This window comes from Platichthys flesus, chromosome 22, assembly GCF_949316205.1.
Source record: "Platichthys flesus chromosome 22, fPlaFle2.1, whole genome shotgun sequence".
Classification (NCBI taxonomy): Eukaryota; Metazoa; Chordata; class Actinopteri; order Pleuronectiformes; family Pleuronectidae; genus Platichthys; species Platichthys flesus.
In genome coordinates this window covers 9,439,549-9,458,397 of record NC_084966.1, presented here as the reverse complement: position 1 = coordinate 9,458,397, position 18,849 = coordinate 9,439,549, and the positions used below count along the sequence as shown (strand labels likewise).

Here is an 18,849-nt window from a genome sequence, read left to right as displayed (position 1 = left end):
ACACCCACGTTGGAAAAATTCTACATTTGTCAGTTGTTATTCTGAGTCTGAGATTTCAGGAGGTTCTGAATTGTTATTCACAAATAACACAGAAGAATCGGAAGACAACTGGGAACAAGTTTCCCCCACCCTACCTTAACCCTGAGTGTGAAGTTTTGAAATAGCTTTGAGTATTATTCAGCCAATACGGGATTATACACGTGTATTTGTATCATATAACCTTGTTGTTGTTTGTTTGCGTCTTCTAATAAGAAGCTTTCAATCACTAGATACTGGCTTCAATTTGTCTGTATAACCTATTAAAGTTCTGTCTGAAATTCTTGTAATGTGCAGATTCCCCCCCCCCCCCCCCCATTTTATACAAGTGTCGTAAATCGAATTTCACTTTTGTGTAGTTAATTATGAGGTAAGAGTCAGTGACATGTTTTTCCACCCAGTACATCAGAAGTTGTCATTTTTTAATTGGAAAGGTACAAAGCTTCTGCTGTTGTTGTCAAGTTTTTAAACAATTTTTTTTTTCATGATTCGTAAAAGCATCAACCCACATTAAACTGCACAAACTTGCAACAGGCACCGGGACTTTAGAATTAGTACAACAGACAAACATCAGCAAACAATCGACCCCCATTGGACAGTTGTCCTCGCACTAACTGGTTGATGGAGCCGAGGCCGTTTGCGGACGGCAGCCTCGGAGAGGGAGGGGGGAATCAATGCCGTGTTTGTCCACCTCTCCGCTCATTAAGGAGCCTCTATTCACATCAGGGTCAGTGTATGACAAAGAGAGCTCACAAGTGCACATTTCCAGTCCGGGGAGGCCGGTTTCTCCCGTCCTCAAAGCCCTCCCCTCATCGAAATTCGCCTCACACAACCACGGAGCCAGGGGGCCAAAGACTTGACAGGGGTAGCCCAGTGAGGAGGGAATCAGACAAGTCCCCTTTTTGATGGCCCGACCGGCCGACAGGGGGGCTCGTGTACGTAAATGCCCTTAATCTGTGCTTCACACCTCTGCGGTTGAGGAAGAAAAGCGAGGCGGCCTCACTGTCCTTTCATCATCCCGAGTGATTCAGGGGTTTTGTCTCTCGCCTGTTGGACGGGAGTCCCCGGTTCCTCATAAATACCGGTTACACCTGAGCCGCACAGATTGAAATCCTTTTAGTCTTTTCAGCGAACTTGTCACATCCATGCCCGCGCGCAGTTTATATTGAACAGGCAAAAAGATGATAGCAAATATTGATATAGTGGAATGAATACTGCTGTTAAATGTGGATGTACTGCGCTGCAATGGAAACAAAGACACATTGTAAGACCCCCATTGAATCTAAAAGTCGATTATCATAAGAAAGCCGCTCGTCTGTGCACCTTTTTGTTGAGTGAAAACATGAGCACCTTCTTAAAGACATTGAAAGTATGATTTTATTTTAATGGAACAAAGTGTTTTGAGTATTTCTTTGGCAAAATGTGGGTTTAGTCTCTGCAAGGTCAGTTCACTGATTCGTGGGTCTGTTCACAATTTGATATTATTATTATTCAGTACTGCTCTCACGCTGTAGATTTCTGTAATGAATTCATTTTTAAGATGATTTATTTTTCTGTGGTTACATGTGATTTATTCCCACATTATTAATTTCTTAAAAAAAGGGTGAATTTTCTCCTTTATGCCAAGTACAGACTACACAACCTTCAGAGTGGTCAGATCTCTGTGCAGTTCACGCAACACGACGTACTGTCTCGTGATTGGTTAGGAGTTCATACTACACGACTGACTAGCTTCACACACTGCCCCCCCCCCCCCCAGTATATGGTACAGCCGCCTTCATCCCTTTCTTTGCTCCGGGCAGCCGTAGTTGTTGCTTGGTCTTGATATTCAGCACTGCAGGAAATCCCGTCAAGGAGTTGATGTGTCACATGAATCGTGCAGATTTGCCTCAGATCTGGGGCTTTCGTGAGTAAGTGGAAAATCCGGCAAAAGATTGTGTAACTTCGATTTTTACATGGCCATTTTTATAGCGATATTATTTGTGAAGATCCACGTTATCAGATTTGTAAAATAGGTAAAAGAATGAGCACGAAGATCCGAGAATGCGTAAACAGGATGAACTGAGATTTGTACACATTTTACCAAATTTGACAAGGTATGAGAATATGTAGATATATTGGTGATATGTGATTACAAATTATCACTTCTTTATTGATCTGCTCATGACGAAGTTTGATTTCAGTTGTGATCACATGGTGATTTTGCAAGAAGTTTGTTTTTATACTGTTTTTGCGATCAACAGAAAATGGCGCATGTGGCCTTGCGTTGATTCCGATGTTTACATTTAGATTTCAGCTCTTTTCTGTTGTTTCCATTGGGCGGCTGTGCGTCTATCCTCAGACTGAAGCTGCACCGCATTGCCGGTCGGCCCATCATCTGCTCCTTTCTGCACGATAACAGTGTGAGCCACTAGAAATAATACGCACAATACGAATGTGGCTCGCGAGGCAGGTGCGTAATGAGGACGAGTTGGCTCATGTGCGCGCGTCATGCACGTTTGAGCATCATGCAGAGGATGGAGAGTCCAGAGGAACGCGGGTCTGATCAGGAGCGCTAATACTGTCAAGTCAGAAATGATGGGGAGGAGAATGGCTGAATTCATCTTCAAAATAAAAGCCAGGGGAGAAAATCCATTGCAGTAAAATAACACCAACATAGTGTACGTTTACTTAACCCCGATTCCGCCCTTCTCGTTTTGCTGCTTCCAGCTTCAACTTCAATCCACATCCAAATAAATGCCCGTCGCATACACGGCAACTGTTCATTTCTTTTGCGCTCTTATTTTGACGGCTCATCCGCTCTATGTCTGTGCCGCGTCTGCGGACTTCACAGCCTCCAGTCTCCACACAGCGACACTTCGAGGGAGAGAGAGGGAGAGAGAGCACGCGAGGTGTCTCTTCCTCTGCACATCACTTTGGCAATTTGCGCCCATGTAGTCCTGCGCAGCGCGGAGCTCACCTGCCGGGGCTGTTTGGCTGTGAGCAAACGGATAACCCCCCTTCAACTTCCGCCTGGTTGTTGCCCTTCATCCACCAATCCTCTCATTTCTGATCGAGCTTTTCTTCATTTGTCCTGCTGTGGGAAAGTCTTTCTGTCATCCGACCTGTGCCAGTCGACTCTGGCAATATGTGATCTTGGGGATAGACGCTGCGTTTTTTTCTTTTTTGGAGACTATTTCACCGCTGGGATTCCCTTTTTTTGTTTCGAGCGCCACCGCTTCACTCTGTGGTATAAATCCGATTCGGATAGAGCGTGATGGTGCGGGGCTATCAGGACTGACAGCAGAGTGCACGCTATCATTGGGGAAACTGCGCGTAGGTAAGTTGAACCCGTCCTTTCATCCCCACGTTCCCAAAGTTGGAAAGACGCTCACGCTGCCCTCTGTGGAGGTGTTACCAGTTTAATTTCATATGCACAGATCAGCATCTTCTACTTATGAACCGACTCTAACAAAAACGATCCACGAGCTCCTTATATGCGGCACTTAAATGCGCATTTGGAGCGAGCATGCCCCCCCCCCCCCCCCCCCCCGTTACGCATGAAACCCAGTCCCTCTCGCTGTAGTTGCGGACGCAGCCTCCTCCAGTGGAAGTGTGCACGGCTGCAGTACGACTGTGGATGTGGACTGTTGAAGCCCTCTGTCCTCTTTAGTGGAACCAAAGCATCCATCCCAGTGCGTCAGTGGATGAGCTGGTGTTCATTTTACGCATTATTTTCTCTCTCTCTCTCTCTCTCTCTCTCTCTCTCTCTCTCTCTCTCGACGCTAATTGTGTTAAACCTGTGCGCATTTGCATTTCTCCCTGGTGTGTCAGCGTCGTGTGTGTGTCTGTGTGTGTGACCCTGTACAAGTGCGCGATTGCGTGCGTGTCTCCGTGGGTGTATTGCAAATGTGTGCATATGTGCGCGCACACCCAAGGCGCCAATGTGTGTGTGTGTGTATGAGAGGAGGGAGGCGAGAAGAACCTGGACTTAGTTATTCCAAATTATTTCTGCTGAGTGATTGCTTGGCGAGTCAGCTCTCTCTCTCTCTCTCTCTCTCTCTCTCTCTCTCTCTCTCTCTCTTCCTCGCTCTCTCTCTGTGGCTCTCCTCAGTATTTGCGAGTATTTCCCCTCCTCTCCTCTGCTTGGATGGATGGATGATGGCTTATGATCGTCCAGATGGATGCTGGAGCTCCGCTCTGGCTCTGACCAGACGCAGCTTTGCCAGTTAAACATATTTGGGAATCAGGAAGTGATACTGATGTAAAGTTGGAGCGGCTGCTGGCATATGAAAAACGAAACCATCCCACTTTCCCCTTTTATGTTCTGGATCAGTAGCTGATGCTCAGCTGATCGGGATCCTTAAAAAAAAAAACTGAATCCGTCTCAGGCTGCAGATAAGTTACATAAACCATCTCATCGCGCAACACCTGCTGCAGACATATAGAGGAGTATTCTACAAACCATAACCTCCTCGAACGCCGACTTCACATTTAGCTGGCACCTCATTTATCGAAACATGATTTTTCTAATTTTCAACATCCACACTAAATCCCTCCCCTCCAATTTCTCTTGGACATTCTGCTTTAGGGGATGCCGTCTTGCTTTATGATGTTGCTCTAATAATATTTAAACATCTACAACATCTGGGGTTAGGCTTGGCCACAGGGGCAACCAGCAGCACATGAATTAATAGGTAACTGGCAGTGGCCACTTAACGAAAGCCCTGCAGCTAGGTATCGAGCCGAGTCGAGTGCTCTCACAGAGAAATTGATTTAGACAGAGATTATGTCATCCTGCATTGGCACTTTTTATGCTGGTCAAGTTTACCCGGCGGCACTGGATTCCTCCTCCTGCACTCTGATGAATTAACTGTAGGTTTAAAGTGGTAAATGGATAAATGGCAAATGGACGGCACTTACATAGCGTTTTCCTGGTCTAATCGACCTCTTGCCGTGCTTTACACTACATGCCATTCAGCCATTCACACAAACACATTAATACACACATTCACACTGATGTTGCAACCGCCAAGGGCATTTTGGGGATCAACATCTTGCTCAATAACACTTATTCACTCTGGAGGAGGCAAGGATCGAACCACTCGCCTTCTGTTTAGAGGATGACCCCAGTCTTACACAACACTGACACCCCAGTTGAATGGTTCCTTGATAAACCCTATGTTGAATTCCATTTCAACAATGTTTTGCATGGACAGGCCATGAAATGCTTGTTTTATAAAAGGCTGTCAAAAGATGATCAGCTCTTGTTTGGTCTTTATTAATCTTTTTCCCCCTTTTCCCCGAGGAAGACTCCACCTGTCCTAAATTAAATTGCACTAAAGCAAACCACGTCAAACCTTTCCAAATAGCTCTGGGCCATGCTCGGCTTCCACTGCTTTCTCCGGTAGAGAAACGGATCCACAGGCATCTCCAGCTTTTTCCTTTTCCTGCCTTGATTGATACTTTTAATTTTCAAGGAGCTGTCACCAAGGCCTATTGGCTTTGGCTTTGCAATCAAGAGGTGGATAGTCAAAGGCCTTCAAAATGAAAGAGTCCATTAATGTGGTGGGAATAAGGGTTGTCTCTCTGTGCTGCGTTGGCTCTGTGTGAGGAGTGATTGGAGCAGTTGATGAGGATTTGTGGGGGAAAATGTAGGAGAGGAAGTTGAGCGGGGGGGGCCCTGTAATCACAGCTCTTAAATTACATTAGTAAGACTAGAGGGGGAATTAAAGTGGCAAGGTGTGATCCTGCTTGTGTGTTGATATGTGTGTGGCCATATATACAGTGTGACTGCAGTATCACAAATGTTCTGCTTCAGCTTGAGCACCTCACGTTCCTGCTCGGCCCAGGCCGCTGTGCAGACTTATTGACTGTTGTGGCATCTCGGCATTAGAAGCTGTGGGCAACATACATAACAGACGTGCTCTCGGTTAAATCTTGTGAAAATCCATTTCCCGCGAAGATGAGGTTCCCTGTTTCCCCCGCGCTCTGTTCCATTTTCCATCACAATCATTCACCATCGATCTGATCTTACTTTTCCTGGGAGCCAACATGTCACGCATTGACAAGTGTGGTGGATCGGGCATGGAGTAATATATGTCTCGTCTTGCCGATACAGAGCACCTCAAGGTCAGCACTGTTTCAAATAGAAAAGCAAATGTGTGGTAATGATGTGGTAATATTCAAAATAATTAAAATGAGATTTGCAGTTGAGTAAACATATGGGACGTAACGGTATCCAGGCTAAATACCTCTGTTGCACAATGTAGAGCTGGAACAATTAGTCCCTTCCATTTAGCTAATTTTGCATTAGGTGTTAAGGATCCAACGCTTTGCTTTGTGCATGAGTGTCTTTGTGGTTTGAAGTGAGGGTTGGAGAGAACCAATATTTTATGATCCTTGGTTCTCAGAACTTAGAACCCATGTCACATTTTTTGGAAGCTTCCTAATCTAAGCCATATAGACCATATAAAGATGGACGATACGTCTTCACTTCCCTGCTTTGCACAAAAATCAAGCCAAAAATATCCGGGAAACAAGTGCCACCATCTTTCTTTTGGGATGTCATTTGGAGTGGCAGTAGTGATCGTGAAGTGGAGCTGCCGTATCGAGGTCTTGTCATCGATCCATCAGCAGTGAGTTGTCCATCATGAGATTTCCTTACATTTTTATACCATCAAATATTAAATTAAAACCAAACCTACTGGAGCCATCTAGGAGAATGTATTTGACGGTGGCTGTGATCCAAACCATTTTGCCTTACTTTTGGGAATCTGTGATCTGTGGTGAAATATTTAGTTGCACAGAAAAAAGACAACAACTTATAACAAATAAGAAATAATCATTGTTTACACCCTTTATATATTCCAGTTGTGACAACAAAGACGTTGACAGCTCTATATGCCCCAGGATATTTATTTAGACCATGCTAGCTCCTTCCTATGAGACCAATGTGTCTTATGTTGTAAATCAATACGCAGGACTTCTTTATGGCATGGTTGGATGTGACGGCTTACTTTGATTTGTGACGTTTTATTTGCTGGATTAACAAAAAGCCAAGTACCTGCTGGTTATCATACCCATAACCTATTGAGTCACTACTCTGTATAGCGCTAGTAAATAGGAAATGCAAAGCAGCACATTGTGATGGTTTGCTCAGTCATCCTGGCTTTAAATGATCCAATATAAATGAGACGTTGGACCTGGTGGACTTCACCAATATCTACTACACAGTCATCATTGACTAGTCTATGACCAAAATCTATTTTTTGTCGGATCACATCAAGAGTCCAATAAAGAAGCACGCTCTGCCTTCGAATCGGTTTCCTGCCGAGGAGGGGAACTCTACATTTGTGTTGCTTTCAGAGAACATTCGAACTATGGTAACTCTCTGATGGGAGACCAGGCTGAATGGAGGAATAAAAATAAATGGCCTTCTGAATTGGCCCCTCTATGCACTGTGTGGCCCCTGAGCTCTCAGTGCACCCTCTGATGCCGCCACTCAGCAGAGAGGTATCACAAAGAATGCTCTACCTTGTAAATAATTTTCATGGGCCGGTTATTTTAAGGCCTCGACCTGAATGCCTTCATCTGTGAATGAGACTGGCGCTCAGCGACTGCTGCGGCTATGCTAGCTGTATTTACTCTCTGCATGTAATGGCACTCTAATCCCACCGTGGCAGCGCAGCAGTACAAAAAGATGACGGTAATTGCATAGCTTCCAACCGTCTCTTAAAATATATGCAAGTCATTCTGTGTGTTTGTGTGTGTGTGTGTTGGGGATCGAAGCATAAAGCGTTTATTTACCCATTTGTTACCGTGGCAAATCAAAGGACCCGGGGTCAGCCGCACCGCAGCACGCCGGGAGCGTAAATGTTGCCGGTCAATTGTAACACGGCTAAAATGAAGAAAGAGGCAATGAAGTACTTGTGCTGCACTTCCTCTGATGAAATAGCCGTCCCAGGCATGATCAATTACCTCAATACACAGTATTTTTCTTTGCTGGGGGCGAGTGGCGTTTAAAATGAATGTGTTTTTTTTTTTTCCCCGTCCCTTTTTAATCAGCAGTAGAATAAGAAGCCCATTGCTATGAGCGTGAGGACGGAATTACCATTTTCATCCTTTCTCTTCTCAGCCCCACTGTCATGGCGCCATGTCTGGAGGTGATCCTCTGAGGCCCATCCAGCCTGGAAAGATGAAGTTGATGTGTTTTAGATAGCTTTTAGAGAGCTGTGGATAGAGGATGGAAATTGCCTGCCAGGGGAAGCAAAATGAGCAATTTTTTCCTCCCATTTCCCCTCCTCTCTTCATCGGATCCATGCTTACTCATTCATGAAGGCTTTGTTGTGACATCCCGTACGTATGTGTGGAGATAAAAAATTACAGCAAATGCCAGTTGGCGGGGGGGGGAGAAAGACCCAGACTACATTATTTTGCGAGGTAATGCATTTGTAGTTATAACAGCGTATAGCAGAAGAGACACAGCTGTAAGGTTATCAGCTCACTATCATAAATACCAATCTTTATTCAATTCTTGACCTGTGCTTTAAGTGGCTGCGTTTTAAAACCCCTCTTAGGATTGTGTGTCTCCCAAAGCTTCGGAGTATCAACTGAAAGAGGAGATGCTCTGTTACAACATCTACATGAGTGGGAGCTGTGGACATGTCCTATTTGCATACAGGATATGAATGCATACCCGGTCCCCTCAGTGGGAATCCTTCCAGTGTTTGCACTAAAGTCTCTGCTCCGCACCACACGGCGCCAGAAATAGAGCGACCACATCAGGCGATTAATAGTGAGTGAAATCAAGGAGTGCTTCATCAGCCACTTCACGAGACATGGGGCAACATATTATTTCCAGGTGATCCTATACACATATGTCGCCACGCCTCGAGTAGAAGACGAGCTGGAGGGAATTCATAATTCACCCTACTTTCTACCAGTGCATGATACTTATGCAGCTTTTGCAGGACGCATTTTAAATGTCCAATTCTAAACCTTTGCATAGTCTGAATAAGACAGTGCCATGTAAACAGTATTTTCTGGTAACCTGAATAGTATTCTGACCTTAGTTGGATTATGTTGACATATGTACGTCGTAATTTATTTACAACATCTTATTGGAGGTGTCATTGCATTATGCGACTTGGACATACTGCAGGTACCAACTGCTTAATGATGCTTGCTCTGGGTTCGAGGGTAAACATGTAGGAGGATGTGATACAAAAGGAGACTGTATGGTGTGTGACGTGTAAACAAGAATACGACTGGAATATTTGATCAGATATTCATGTAAATATTATGGTTTATTCAGAATTAGGTCAATAGCAGGAATATTGGTTTCCGTGTAAACAAGGTCAGTGATGATTATTATGCAATAAAATCTAATTTTTCAAGTGATTCTTGTGTAGGAGTAATGTAGGAGAAGTGAAATTCAAGACACCAAAATGACTGGGCTTTGAATATTCTTATTACAGTGGTAACAATTCTCTCCTTCACTTTTTGACGTGACAATTGTGGAGTAAGTTGAACCAGTTTCAACTTCACTCTCGCAAATACTGGTCTAGGTCCAGTGCTAGAAAGTTAGAGTGAGAATTTTTGTATGATTTCCTATTAATGTCTTCGCAGCAGTGAACACGATACTACGAGAGCTTGAAAATTATTATTATCAACCACGATTGGCTGATCACTCTGACCAGTAGCCCGGTCTATACTTTAAACAGAAACATAACAATTCCTTTAATAGGTAAATCCCCAGTATTATATAAATATTGTCATGCCCCTCCCCCCCCGGTCTCTCCCCAGCTGGACCAGACCTGCAGAGACCGCCCCTCAACATGGCTCTTGATTTATGGGCCCTTTGCAAGAAGGGCCTGGGGACACAGCATACCTTATCCTCCGATATTGAATCTCAGGTGCCTCGCTTGGAGACTTGGGTCACGGTTATTGTGTGTCGGCTTATTTGCATGGCGCTGTTAAGCTCTCAGTGGTAACTACAACACGCCTTCTCACCTTAGCACTTCAGTGTGTTTTTTGCTTGCCGGGGCTGTTCGACGTGGGAGGTAGTCTTTCAAGAGGAAAAAGTGCAGAGAGGACAACTAGTTTCCACTGTGACAGGTTTATGTTTGCAATGTGGATATGAGCCCTTGAATATATATATATGTATGTAACATAAACTGCTTGTGCACCTGTCCCTAGTGGAAATGTGCTCAGCTTTTTTGCAAAAATACAGGGTATATGCAATATTACGATTAAATAATTCAAAAGCCACTAGCTGCACAACATTGTTACCCATAGAATTCTGCATTCCTCATCGATAAAAGCTGAATATTATAAACTGTGCAAAACCTCAATATACTAGGTCAGATAAATTAACTCAATAAATCATTGCACTGACAATTTCAAGCAGAGACTTTGATTATTCGCTCATCGGCTTTCTTTATTTTGTTGCTGTTGACTGGATTGGGCCTTTTGTTCTGCTTTCGGCTCAAGTTGATTCTTCCGAGCAGTTGCTAAAAAAACAACAAAAAAATTAGCAAGATGAATTTGTAGCAGACCCTAATTATAGTTGCTTTAGGTTCGACATTTATTAACTTGCGTTAATAATCTGACAACCCTCTTTCATTCCGCCTTAAATCAGCCTGGGTGGATTCAGTCGAATGATTTGGCAAATCTGCCAGAATGCCTTTTAACATTTTTACACTATAAGAACATTTGTCAGACCTTTTATTGGCCGTTACTCATGTTTCCCTTTCATCTAAAAGCCAGAGTCTTACTTCCCTTAAAGACCGACTGAATAAAAAGACAAATCTACTGTTACACTGCAAATATGCAGTTTTTTTTACTTCCTTAAAGCCAGAGGTCCTTGAAGAACTCCGGCTTTGATGCTCTCCAATGAATAGCATTAGCATAGTGTAGCGTTGGCTAGAGAGTCTTGGCGGTTCGGCGGCAGATCAGTCTCAGTGTCACAGATTTAAATTTAGGTGTTGAGTAGAGGTTGTGTTCGAGGGAGATAAAGAGGGAAAACGCCGGCGCCGGTGAATATCTCATCGTCTCAACCTCGGCATGATGAATTTACATTTTTGACGTAGCAGTTGCTCTTAAGTACGCCTGGTGCTGCCAGACATAGATGCAGCCGTGACGTTACACTTCAGATAACCTTGCCGCTTTTACAAGTGTCATTCCGTAGCTACTGTTGCACGATTCCTCTCGAGGTGAATCCCACTTCAGACCTTGAACTCTGACCGCTATCCAGAGTTTGACTGACATCAGCACTGCAGATCAAGCTGGGGGGGGGGGGGGGAGTCGTGCTCGAGTTTAACTGACTCGCCCGGAGCCGGTGACAGGCTAATCCAAGCCTGATCGACACAGTTCTCACAGGGCTGCTGCAGGAATAAGGCAGAAATCATTGGGTGAAGCAGATATTTCTGTGGGACGCTATGACATTTTTAAATGTCATAGCTGAGATTTCTACACGTAAAAAAGTGGTACGGAAAGAGCACAAAAGTATACTTGGGTAGGGTTTAGGATTGTGTATGAGACATATCTCCTTTTTCCTTTTGAGGATTGATTCAGATTTTTACAAGTTGGAATCGAAAATGTTTAGTGGTTGCCTTGGTTTGACAGTTTTTCCCACTTGTTTTTGTTTTTAGAGGACAAATGGCTCAAAGTAAGACACGTCTTCCTGGCTGCTGTAAACACCCCAATAACTGCAGCTATTAAGATCGATCAATCCATGAGTTGTTTATGATTAAAAATATGACTTTGAAGAAATTTTCCAAATGTACTAATTTTCTTTTGGGTTGAAAACGATGTGGAAATACCCACTGAAGCAAACAGTAGCAGACGCAGACATATGTCCCCGCTCTGCGTCCGCAGCTGAAAACCTGGGAGTGACGACCGGACGTCACTTTGTGAGATGGTCTATTTACGGAGGAGGCGACAGATTTAATTGGGGTAATGAGGTCGCTGGAGGAAGCCTTAAAGCCCTTCTCCAATTACTGCCAACCAAACACAGAGCCAAACAGGACAGAGCCGTTATTATAGTGTACACACACAATGTGAAAGACCCTGTTATTCATGTGCTGATTCCTTCATGTGCAGGAACAATGACCCATTTTCACACATTTTCATGTTCACCTATTTACATTGGACTTGTAATTTGCATTGTCATGCTCTTCTAACTACAGTTTGTATGATTCATATTAAAACAGTTGTATAAAAACACCTTTTTACCCTGTCTAAAACAGCCCTCCTCAGATTGACCTGTTTTAGGTGCTAACGGTAGCTGGGCTCCACTGGCCCGGTTAGCTCACGAGCTAACTCTAGCCGAGGTGCCGGGCTCCCCTAGCCGGGCGGAGCCCCTAGCAGTCCTGGCTCCCCGGCTAGCGTTAGCTCGAAAGCTAACTGGGCCGGTGGAGCCCTGCTAGCGTTAGCTCGCTCGAAAAAGGACATTTAGAGAGACTTCCTACATGGGCATGGTGTGACTATGACGTTTATTTCGGTCGTAATCCCATTCGACGCACTCTAGCATATCGTTTCTGACATAGAGGAACCACAACAAATCGCAGGAGTTGAGTTTTTGGGACGGAAGACATGCCAGATACCCAAATTAACATGTAGAAGCACTACAAAAGTGGAATTTCATAATATGTCCCCTTTAAGACCACAAAGCAAATATATGATTGATTATGAATGAGTGATTCGATCAGTCTTGGGTGTGACAGCAGGCAAGCCATTTAGAAGAGTACTAACTCAACATCATTGCTATAAATTCATATCCTTCATAGTGAATTTAAAGCAGCTTGGTATCTGTCTCCATAGCAGCTGTGACTGAACAAACAACTCGTCCACAGCTCCAATAATTATCCTTGTTTTTGAAAAATTCACATCTAAAAATAGTGAGCGATTTGCTGAAGCTGCCAGAATTCAGTATAATCCTTTTAATCACATCGTTACATGTTTGTAAAGACTTTGTACAACACATGTTAATCACTGTCATGTCAAAACACAAGAAACTGGTCATCTGCAGTGACCAAAATACTCACCAGTTATTTGCTTCTCCGCTGCCTGACAACGTCCCACGACACCGCCTCTCACGCTGTCCCCTCTCCTCCCCGTTCTAGCGTTCATTCATCCTCCCTTCCCCTTTCACCTCTTCCTCTCAGCGATTCCAGCCGGCTCTCCCTAAGCCCTTCCACCACCCGGCCTGGAATATCCAAAGAGAGAGAGAAAGAGAGAGAGAGAGCTCCGTTCATTTAATGTCATCCTTATTTCCCTGACAGACAGGCAGGATAAAGAATCTAGTTAGAAGGCAGCTCAGGGAATGGGACTAAGGATCGGACGTGACTGCAAAGACAGTGTGTATGTGTGTGCACTTTTGTGTCCGTCCATAGAAGTGTGTTTTGTCGGAAAACAGCTCCCAAGACCAAAAGTACATACAGAAAATACATAAATTATACACTATATACTCTATTTACTTTATTTTACCAGCCGAGAGTAGGTTCTCTCCCTTTTAGCTGTGGAGGTCAAATGGAAAGGAAACAGATATATTCATTGTTAAGGCTAGTTGTTTATTCGCCCATTTATAGAGTTGAGCAAATTATTAATGAATTACACACCAACAATTATAAGCACATCACAGGAATAGTTTATTTTCCAGTTATTTTCTGGAACTAAATTGTTATTTTCGATAAAATGCTAAACTACTGAAAGTGAAATTAGACTTTAAACTTGCAGTCGGTAATAACATTCCTCTCTCGTGGTCCTCGTTAACTTCAAGTTATACTGATGACCATGCTCCTTGCACTGTTTTGTTTTCAGTTAAGCAGTTCAGCACTTTTGTGTTAGTGTGGTAGGGATAGGGTCATTTTTCTAGCTTCGGTGTTAAGTTGAAGAAGTGTTGAAGAGTGCACTGCAGTCTGACTTCAACTGGGACATAGCTACCACCGAGGTCCTGTTCGGATTCAGACTCTTTTTCTTGTGTCATTGACAGATTTGATTTGATTTCATCCACCCAAGTCAAATAATAAGTTACAGACATGTTTTAAAGACTACACTATGTCCTTGATTGTGGTTACGTAGATATTTTTGCGTTAGGATGATGAGAGGTCAATGTATTGTACCTGGGTTGTGTGCTCCTGTTGCTGATTGGCTGGAGTGGAGTTATGTGGCTTGGGCCGTACCAATTTGTTTGTTTCCCATTTACAGATCCAGGGCTGAGTAGTAACGCCAGATTACATTTTTTTTAGAAACACACAATGCAGCAATCGGAGCGTGATGCGATGTTTGTTGAATTTGACAACATCGATTGGTTTCGAATCAGGGACGGCAGCTTTTACTAGGGAGCTTCATAAACCAGAGCACAAAAGCTACTGACCTTTTTCCCCACTCCCAAGGAAAACAGTGCCACAGCATCCAAACATTCATTCATCAGATTAGAAGGCAACCACAGCCACAAACACAGCATCAATAACCTTAACAACACCTATTTTCAGTACAACAGAAAAACAGTATTTCTACCTGACTCTCTTAAGGCAAAATTAATTCAACAAACAGGTCCTTCTCACCACTAGCTACATAGAATGCACTTCTGTGTGACATTTAAATTGTTTCAATCAATGTAACACTTGAACTGCAATCACTTGGTAGCGCAGCGCGGCACAGTGTGGCAGGAAGCGAGGGGAAATGTCTCAGTGAGGCCTGGCACTTCCAGGAACCATTTTAAAGTCCACACCATCCATCTCCAGGTCAGGTCAACGCTGTCACACTCAATAGTTGGAGGGGGTCACTCGCAAGACATCTGCAGTTTTACACATTGTTTCTTAAAACTGTTTCTTAGGTGACACAATGTTCTGTACCCCCCACCACAGAGGGACGAGATGGCAAAGAAAAATACAGAATCCCATAACGGGGCGACTAAAAGTGTGTATTTCAATAATCTGTTTACTGTGCTCGTGATGATTTACATTTTTTCCAGGAAGGAAATTTACCGTTATGGCCATATTTTCACTCTCATACAGAAGTAGCGGTTCCGTTTCAGACATGTTTGGCGATGTTACGTCCACCAAGTGATGTCTTCTCCCCTTTTTTTGTCACTTCCTGCATGCGTGTCAAGAGCACGGAGGCGTGTGGCTGCAGGGTTATTAGATAATCTAAAATGGAATAATTCAGCGAGGAGAGCACAGACTTGTGTGGGTGTCGGTGTGCGTCAGCCACGGGTGTAAGGGCTCGAGAAGTATTCCTCACAAATAGAAATGTTAATAACTCACAAAGCAGAGTGCATAGAAATGTTCCTACTGGAGGTAGGAGGAAGGGCAGAGGGGTGACAGGGGGGAGAAGGGGCGGAGTGTTTTCGCTCTAATTATTTATAAAATTATGATTAAGTCCCTTTTCTATGTCCACCCTTTTCTGTTGGTTGGTGATTTGGTTGACAAGCTGGTTTGTTTGTTTATCAGAAGGATTACGCAAAAACCACAGATTGCATTTCTATGACATTTGGTGGAAGGATGGGACATTGGCCAAGACAAAAGCCATTTCATTTTGTCACATAAACGGACAAAGTGTGACATTTTTTTCACCTTCATATTAACGTCATTCTTCCTTGGGAAAATCAGTGAAACGTGATTTAATAATCCCGGATTCACCCATTTGTCAATTTTTTTTTTTGGTTTTCCATGTCTCCCCCTTCCGCCAAGTGTCAAGAAAACAATGCTATAGTTTTTTCCTCACCCTGCCGAAATTCAAACAACTTTCATGAGTATTAACGACTCAACAAGGGATGAGATTCACATCTCCATTCCGTCAAAACCTCGATCAATTCTATGTAGCTAACATCCGACAAACTTCATATCTAAGCAGCGCTTCTGAAATTCGCGCAAAGAGCCCTGAGAAAATGTGCGAAAGAGCAAAGGACTTGAAATCCGAGATCCGTTTAAATTGTCATCTCAATATCCATCTGTTCGAGCTGTGGTAAAGCAGCAAAGCCTCAGTGGGCGATTGCGGAAATTGTTTGTGTGCGAGTGTAAGAGGGAGACGCATTCCTCCGGGCGAACTCCGAGCCCACGGGAGTGTTGAGAGAGTGCCCCATTCCTCTTGCTGAACCCTCCTTGAAAGTAATTGAATTGTGGATGAATCCGCCGAGGAGGAAACCAGGAGGTGAGAAAAGTGGATGCTTGAGGGAGAAAAAAAAAAAACAATCAAAAGAATGAGAGGCAGGTGACAGCACCTTTTGGATGAGCTCCCCTTTAAAGAATGGGACACCGAGATGCCTGACAGGATAAGCCTCCATTGAGGGATTTTGGAGGGAGGTGTGTTTTTCTCACATTTCTTGGCCAACCAGTATCCATTCATTTGGTGAAGGGGGGTAACTCCTCTCGCTTTCTTTCTGCTCCATTGTGTTCCCGATCATATCTCTGACAGTTAGACAGCTTCACTGAATCTTTCACTTATCACTAGCTAATAACCATGTGTCAAGACGTAAGACGATAGCGACAATAACACATGGACACCCTCTTCACGATTACGGATAACAAATTGAGTGTTTGACCTTGATAAACCCTTGAGGCGCTCGGCTCTCCAAACAGGTGGCCTTCTTCTTAAATGGACTCCATTGGCAGCAGAAGCAGAATATGAAGGACAAATAACCATCATTTACAGAGTTTTGGGGAAACAATCCAGGTGTTATCAATGTTGGATTGTGCCACTGTAGCAGGTTTGATAAGTGGGATATAGCAAAGAAGAGAACACTACAAGCATGGTTCGATATACATGACCATGCTCCCATCCTGATCGCTATAATAGACTGTAGATGAAGATGGACTACATGTATAGGTTATAAACCCTGCCTCCTCCATGTTAGTTTATGTGACGTGGGCCAAACCTTTCCAGAAGGTTGGGTTTAATTGGTTATTTAATGCAATAACAACTAGGGGGAAAGTCTTGTTTGGTTGAGCATGTGTCTTGGCGGGTTTCCAAACTAAGTCATTGGCGTTTGGATATTTTGGCTTTTGGGATTATGGATTTATTCAGTAAAGATAGAGGAAATAACTCAGCCTGAGTAAAGCAGCCTTCGTGGACACGGTACACACGCGGAACCTCAAGGCAAATCACAGGCAATTGGCAGATGATCATGGATTACTAAAGCATGAATGGCTGCATCTATATGTGTGAGGCCCGGCTGCTAGATGAGCGCAACACCTATTTATGCTCACTTTGATCACTTCAACAGAGGACCTGGCACTGTGTGTGTGTTTGTGTGTGTTTTGTGTGTGTGTGTCACCCTGTTGTGGCTCGATTGCTGCTCAACCTTCCTGCCCCTACTCTACTGGAAAATGTATCAGCATCTGTTTTTTTTTAAAGTAATTCTTGAGTGAATGACAATTTTCCTTCTTTTCTTTGACTTTTGCAACATAACACACAATCCTTTAAATATTTAGATTGTTGGTGAAACAAAACAAACAAAAAAAGTAAAGACTTGGTCTCCTTCAGGGAATAGAGGCTGAATAGCCTTTATTCTGTTTTCATTTATTAATAAAATTAGAAAGTTACAATCACAAATTCCAGTCGTTTCCACATTTGTTTTACATGAGCTTAAGTATAACCTGCTTATGTTGTTGAATCCTCTGTCCTGTTTTTTATTGTTAACATTTTCTATTCAGTTTGTACTCTTTGTAATAAATGTCAATGGCAAGTAGCTCTGCACAATGATCAGACAGCTGCAGTCCAGCATATAACAGAGTATCTATATTTACAATTGGTTTTTATTATTACTTATTGATTTTTTTTTAATGCGTTTACTTTTTTTGTTGTGTTGTTACCAATCAAATATACTCCCTTACCATATTCTATAGCCATGAAAGAGACACAACATATTTCCAAATACCCTTGGGAGAAAACAAAAAAAAAAGAAACAGTGAGATCAGAGTCCTTGGAAATGCCTTTTTTTAAAACCTCACTTCTGGAGCTATTTTCCACTCAATGGCTGCACACAAGCTTAGGGCAAAGCAGTATGTCATGTTTTCATGGCTGATTCTTTAATATATTTAATCCCATAAGCCACATATTTTGTTCTGTGCACACATACAGACCCAGTGTGTGATCAGTGTACCCGAGAGATGATGACTTACTGTATTTGCTCATCAGTGTGGTCGCTCCAAACGAAAAATGAATTAGCTTACATCTCAAGAGCATACGTGTAACCTTTACAGTGATAATATGTGATAATAAGCGGCCCGGGATATGACTATGAGCTGGGGGGATGCCGAGCAGAACTGGTGATTCAGTCGTTTCCTCTGTGTTCAGACCAAAGACCGACCAGCGCTTTTGTGCCTATGTTGCAGACCTGCACGCAACACAGAAAACTAATTAACAAGATAAGATTTTGTGCGGTGGCATGTTGCGTCTTCTGCGGTGGCGTCGGTTGCAGGCAGCAAGGGGCTGTCGACAATGGGCCTTTTGACAAGGAGAACATGGCAATGTCGCCATCTTTGGATGCCGGCCAGTTCCGCATGCCTCTGTGAGTGTCTCAAGGGTTATTGTGGCTTTTCAGGGTTCCCCCCCCCCCCAAAGCCTTTTCTGATGCAGCTTTGTGGAATCTATGTGAAGCATCTTTGTCGTGACAGAAATGCCAATGGAAGCGTCCTTGTAGCCGACATTGGCATCTTGTCAAGCCAGAGCAGAGAAGGCATTTTTGCCCGCGGCCAGGAGATCAATTAGTTGCCAAACCAAAAGAATTACACAGTCAGAGGGGTTCAATGAGCAATGAGTGTGACAGAGGTTACATTGGTTAGCAGCTGGTAACATCTGAACAAACACTGTGATGAACAGTGTTTG

General features: G+C 43.5%; 1 protein-coding gene across 1 annotated transcript in view; it reads left to right on the top strand.

Annotated features, from left to right (window-relative positions):
* The first annotated feature begins 2,925 nt into the window (after nt 1–2,925).
* LOC133933219 (interleukin-1 receptor accessory protein-like 1) overlaps nt 2,926–18,849 on the top strand; it is a 220,932-nt gene continuing 205,008 nt past the window's right edge. Inside the window, exon 1 of the mRNA XM_062380166.1 lies at nt 2,926–3,355. The gene's annotated coding sequence lies outside the window, so the exon portion shown is untranslated. The remainder of the gene's footprint in view (nt 3,356–18,849) is intronic.